Below are 6,000 nucleotides of genomic sequence, written 5' to 3'. Positions count from 1 at the left end.
GCAGGCCGCAGGAAAAGAGGGGGGGCGAGAGAGTGGCCCCCCCTCCTGAACCGTACCAGGCCACATGCCCTCAACATTGGGAGTGTGCTTTGGGGTAGCCCCCCAAAACACCTTGTCCCCATGTTGATGGGGACAAAGGCCTCATCCCCACAACCCTTGCCCGGTGCTTGTGGGGGTCTGCGGGCGGGGGGCTTATCGGAATCTGGAAGCCCCACTTTAACAAGGGGACCCCCAGATCTTGGCCCTCCCCCCTGTGTGAAATGGTAAGGGGTACAAAAGTACCCCTACCATTTCACAGAAAAACTGTCAAAAATGTTAAAAATGACAAGAGACAGTTTTTACAATTCCTTTATTTAAATGCTTCTTCTTTCTTCTATCCTCTATCTTCTTTCTTCTATCCTCCTTTGGTTTCTTCCTCCATCTTCTTCTTCTTCTGGTTCTTCTGGTTCTTCCTCCGGTGTTCTCGTTTGGCATCTTCCTCCGCGGCGTCTTTTTTCCTTCTTCTCCTCGGGCCGCTCCGCATCCATGATGGCATGGAGGGAGGCTCCCGCTGTGTGACGCTTCTCCTCTTCTAAAGGTTCTTAAATAACGGCGGGCGGGGCCACCCGGTGACCCCGCCCCCCTCTGACACACAGGGACTTGACGGGGGCTACCCCAAAGCCCCCTCCCAATGTTGAGGGCATGTGGCCTGGTACGGTTCAGGAGGGGGGGCGCTCTCTCGTCCCACCCTCATTTCCTGCAACCTGCCAGGTTGCATGCTCGGATAAGGGTCTGGTATGGATTTTTGGGGGGACTCCACGCCATTATTTTTTAAATTTTGGTGCGGGGTTCCCCTTAAAATCCATACCAGACCTGAAGGGCCTGGTATGGAATTTAGGGGGACCCCCCCACATCATTTTTTTTTAAATTTTGGTTCGGGGTTCCCCTGTAGGGAATTTCCATGCCGTTTTTATCAATGAACTTTTATGTGTATTGTCGGACCGGCAATTCATTAATAGTAGTTTTAAATGACTTTTTTTTCCTTTGAATTGTCATTTTGCTGTCAGACTGTTCTAAACACGGGAAACATGCGCCCCTTTACAGGCATACTATAGACACCCCCCAGGTATGAAATTTAAAGGAATCTTACACTTTTATTGTTTCACTTTAAGCATTATTAAAATCACTGCTCCCGAAAAAACGGACGTTTTTAAAACTTTTTTGCATTGATCCATGTCCCCTGGGGCAGGACCCAGGTCCCCAAACACTTTTTATAAGCCTTTAAAATTAGCACTTTTGATTTCTCCTGTAGACTTTTAAAGGGTGTTCCGCGGCTTTCGAATTTGCCGCGAGCACCCCAAATTGTTCGTGTTCGGCGAACTGGCAAACAGCCGATGTTCGAGTCGAACATGAGTTCGACTCGAACTCGAAGCTCATCCCTAATTGGGATAAAGGTTTTATGTAAATGAATAAAAGTTGACCATTGTAAGCACTCCTGTCATTATTAAATGGCTACATTTAATAACAGACTTACTGGCCTGTTCACCAAGTGAAAGTAAAAGAGAAGAATTAATGCAACCACCACATCTAAACATTGGTAAGTTGCAGTAAAATACATTTTGTATTTTTTGGTTTAACGCCGCTCAGTGTCTGATTTGCTCTGGCTTGGGAGCGGATACTATTTTTTGTGAAACTTAGAAGCAAGTTAGGCCTCAAACAAAGGGGTGAATGAGGGTGAATAGTCTGTTATGTTGAGATACGGGTAAATATCACCTCTAAATGCAGCTGCACTGTGCTATGACCACAAACAAACTGGATGACTAGCTGCAGCCAAAAGCACTGTCCCTGGGCAGAAATTGTCTGTGTCCAGGGCCAGTCCCAGTACCTTATCACATGTAACTACTTGGATGAGCAGCTACATGTGAAGAGCAGTGATTCCAGACATCGGTTTGTATAGAGCACAGATATGGCTGTAGCTGACCATGCTAATTGGCCATGTGAATGAATCCCAACCATGGCACTACCTCTCTAGAGTTGGCATGTTCTCCTTGTGGCTATGTGGGTTTCCTCCAGGTACTCCGGTTTCCTCCCATACTCCAAAGACATGCTGGTAGGTTAATTGTTTCCTGTCCAAATTGGCCCTAGTATGTGTATGTATGAAAGTGAGTTAGCAACGTTAGATTGTAAGCTCCTTAAGGGCAGGGACTGATGTGAACGTACAATATATATTTACCAACTTCAATACAGGGCACTTGCCCAAGCAATTTTTCAGCTTTCAGCGTCACATTTTGAATGACAATTGCACGGTCATGCTACACTGTAACATGTGAAATTTGTATCATTTTCTTCACACAAATAGAGCTTTCTTTTCTGGTATGTAATAATTTCTGGGTTTTTTTATTTTTTCCTAAAAAAAAAAAAAAGACTGAAAATTTTGAAAAAAATAAAAGTTTTTCTTAGTTTCTGCCAGTAAATTTTGTTAATAAGTAATTTTCCTCCTTCACTGATGGGCACTGATGCGGCGGCACTGATGGACACTGATGAGGCAGCACTTATGGGCACTGATTAGGTGGCACTGATGAGGAGGCACGAATATGCCGCTCTTATGAGCACTGATAGATGGCACTGATATGTGGCACTGATAGGCGGCACTGGTGGGGACTAATGGGTGGTACTGATGGGCACAGATAGATGGCACTGGTGGGCACAGATAGGCGGCAGGGATAGGCGGCACTGATGGGTGGCACTGATGGACATTGATGGGTGGCATTGATGGGTAGCAGTGATAGGTATTGATGGGCAGCAGTGATAGCCAGCACTGACTGGCACCACTAATGGGTACTGATTGCTTACACTTGTGGACACTGTTTGCTGGCACTGGTGGGCACACTGCTGGCACTGTGGGCACTTTATTGTAATCAGGGCACTGATTGGGCCCAATTTTGACATTTTCACTTAGGGGTGTACTCACTTTTGTTGCCAGCGGTTTAGACATTAATGGCTGTGTGTTGAGTTATTTTGAGGGGACAGCAAATTTACACCATTGTACAAGCTGTACACTCACTGCTTTACATTGTAGCAAAGTGTCATTTCTTCAGTGTTGTCACATGAAAAGATAGAAGAAAATATTTACAAGAATGTCAGGGGTGTACTCACTTTTGTGAGATACCGTAACTTGCTTGGGACTACTGTATATACACTCCAGTCTTCTCTCCAGCACAACTCCTGCTTAAGACCTCTTTTCCTTCACTCCTCCAGCACTTCACTTGCTGCAGACCGTTACTCCTCCAGCACTTCACTTGCTGCAGATTCCCAGACTAGCTGGCTACAATGACCTCTCTCCACTGCCCTTCCCACAGTCCACTCTTCTGGTTCTGCACCCATCTCAAGCTGCAAACTCCCAGTTCTCTTAGGCATGCCTCCCCAGTCCTCCCGACCGTGCTTCACTCACCAGCCCCCCGGCTGCAACCATTTGTCCTCCCTGGAGACTCTGATGCCCTGTACACACAGTCGGACATTGATCAGACATTCCGACAACAAAATCCTAGGATTTTTTCCGACGGATGTTGGCTCAAACTTGTCTTGCATACACGCGGTCACACAAAGTTGTCGGAAAATCCGATCATTCTGAACGCGGTGACGTAAAACACGTACGTCAGGACTATAAACGGGGCAGTAGCCAATAGCTTTCATCTCTTTATTTATTCTGAGCATGCGTGACACTTTGTACGTCGGATTTGTGTACACACGATTGGAAATTCCGACAACGGATTTTGTTGTCGGAAAATTTTATAGCCTGCTCTCAAACTTTCTAGAAAGAAGAGGGAGGCCACAATGATGCTACCTGTGAGTCACCCAGCCCTACCCTGAGCCACTCCCAGCCCAGAATGAAAACAAACAGGCCTAACCACTAGTTATGCCTGCCTAAATTTTCCTACTCTATAGGAAAATCTAACCTCTAGCACCTACCTAACTAGAGGGTGCTACATAAGGAACGGATGCACAGTTACATGCAAGCAGCCATGATGCCTGTCATTGATATGTACAGTCTGCTTTCCACAGCTGATGATGAACACCTTTTGCACACCTGCCACAGAGAAATGCTGATTATTGTTGGCGTATGACTAAAATCATCTGTGTGAATGAGCCCTTATTTTGATATTTCATTTTCCATACTGCATTTGTAAATATTGCATAATGCTTGAAAACAACCTCACAAAGATTGGACTTTCTGTGTTCTTTTGTCAATATGTTTATGTTGTGGGCTCATCCTAGGGAGCCAAACTCACACCTCTGCCATTTCACTGTTCACAGTATATATAATGTATATCTAATATTTCATAACTGTATCAAACAGAGTTTTTATATATCTTTTTAGGCTCAAATGTAATGGTACACTCCAGTCATCCATGGATATTTTGTTCATAACCGACTATAAATGATTCATAAGACTAACCCTATGTAATGATCATGCAAGCATTCCTGCTGTGAACTTGACTGCTTTTCACCTAAATTCCTAAATTCCCTTTAGACTTTTGAGGTTGGTATACTTTCTGTCTCCTAAGGCCAACTGTCATGTGCTGACTCTTCAAACTGACTGAATTTATATTGCGCTGAATGAAACCACCCGCAGTTCTGGCCATACTGTGCACCGTTCACTTTTGCACCAGTACTGAAAAGAAGGAAATGTCCCTTCAAGTCATGCTGTCAATTTATCCTCCCCTAACATGGGGCACTGTAAGTCTTTGGAAAATACATAAAAACCCCCCCAAAAAACACGAAACTTACAGTGCCTTGCAAAAGTATTCACCCCCTTGGCTTTTTACCTATTTTGTTACATTACAACCTTTAGCTCAATGTTTTTTTAATATGAATTATATGTGATGGATCAGAACACAATAGTCTAAGTTGGTGAAGTAAAATTAGAAAAACATATACAAAAAAATATTTTTCAAAAATTAAAAACTGATTGGCATGTGCGTATGTATTCACCCCCTTTGTTATGAAGCCCATAAAAAGCTCTGGTGCAACCAATTACCTTCAGAAGTCACATAATTAGTGAAATGATGTCCACCTGTGTGCAATCTAAGTGTCACATAGTCTGTCATTACATATACACACCTTTTTGAAAGGCCCCAGAGGCTGCAACACCTAAGCAAGAGGCACCACTAACCAAACACTGCCATAAAGACCAAGGAACTCTCCAAACAAGTAAGGGACAATATTGTGGAGAAGTACAAGTCAGGGTTAGGTTATAAAAAAAATCCAAATCTTTGATGATCCCTAGGAGTACTGTCAAATCTATCATGACCAAATGGAAACAACATGGCACAACAGCAAACCTGCCAAGAGATGGCCGCACACCAAAATTCACGGACCGGGCAAGGAGGGCATTAATCAGTGAGGCAGCACAGAGATCTAAGGTAACCCTGGAGGAGCTGCAGAGTTCCACGGCAGAGACTGGAGTATCTGTACATAGGATGACAATAAGCCGTACGTTCCATAGAGTTGGGCTTTATGGCAGAGTGGCCAGAAGAAAGCCATTACTTTCAGCAAAAAACAAAATGGCACGTTTTGAGTTTGTGAAAGGCATATGGGAGACTTCCAAAATGTACGGAGGTGCTCTGGTCTGATGAGACTAAAATTTAACTTTTTGTCCATCAAAGAATACGCTATGTCTGGCACAAACCGAACAAATCACATCACCCAAAGAACACCATCCCCACAGTGAAACGTGGTGGTAGCAGCATCATGCTGTGGGGATGTTTTTCAGCAGTCAGGACTGGGAAACTGGTCAGAGTTGCGGGAAAGATGGATGGTGCTAAATACAAGTGTATTCTTGAGCAAAACCTGTACCACTCTGTGCGTGATTTGAGGCTAGGACGGAGGTTCACCTTCCAGAAGGGCAATGATCCCAAACACACTGCTAAAGCAACACTTGAGGGGAAACATGTAAATGTCTTGGAATGGCCTAGTCAAAGCCCAGACCTCAATCCAATAGAAAATCTGTGGTCAGACTTA

This window comes from Aquarana catesbeiana, linkage group LG03 (genome assembly GCF_042186555.1).
Source record: "Aquarana catesbeiana isolate 2022-GZ linkage group LG03, ASM4218655v1, whole genome shotgun sequence".
NCBI lineage: Eukaryota > Metazoa > Chordata > Amphibia > Anura > Ranidae > Aquarana > Aquarana catesbeiana.
This window is presented reverse-complemented; position numbering follows the sequence as displayed.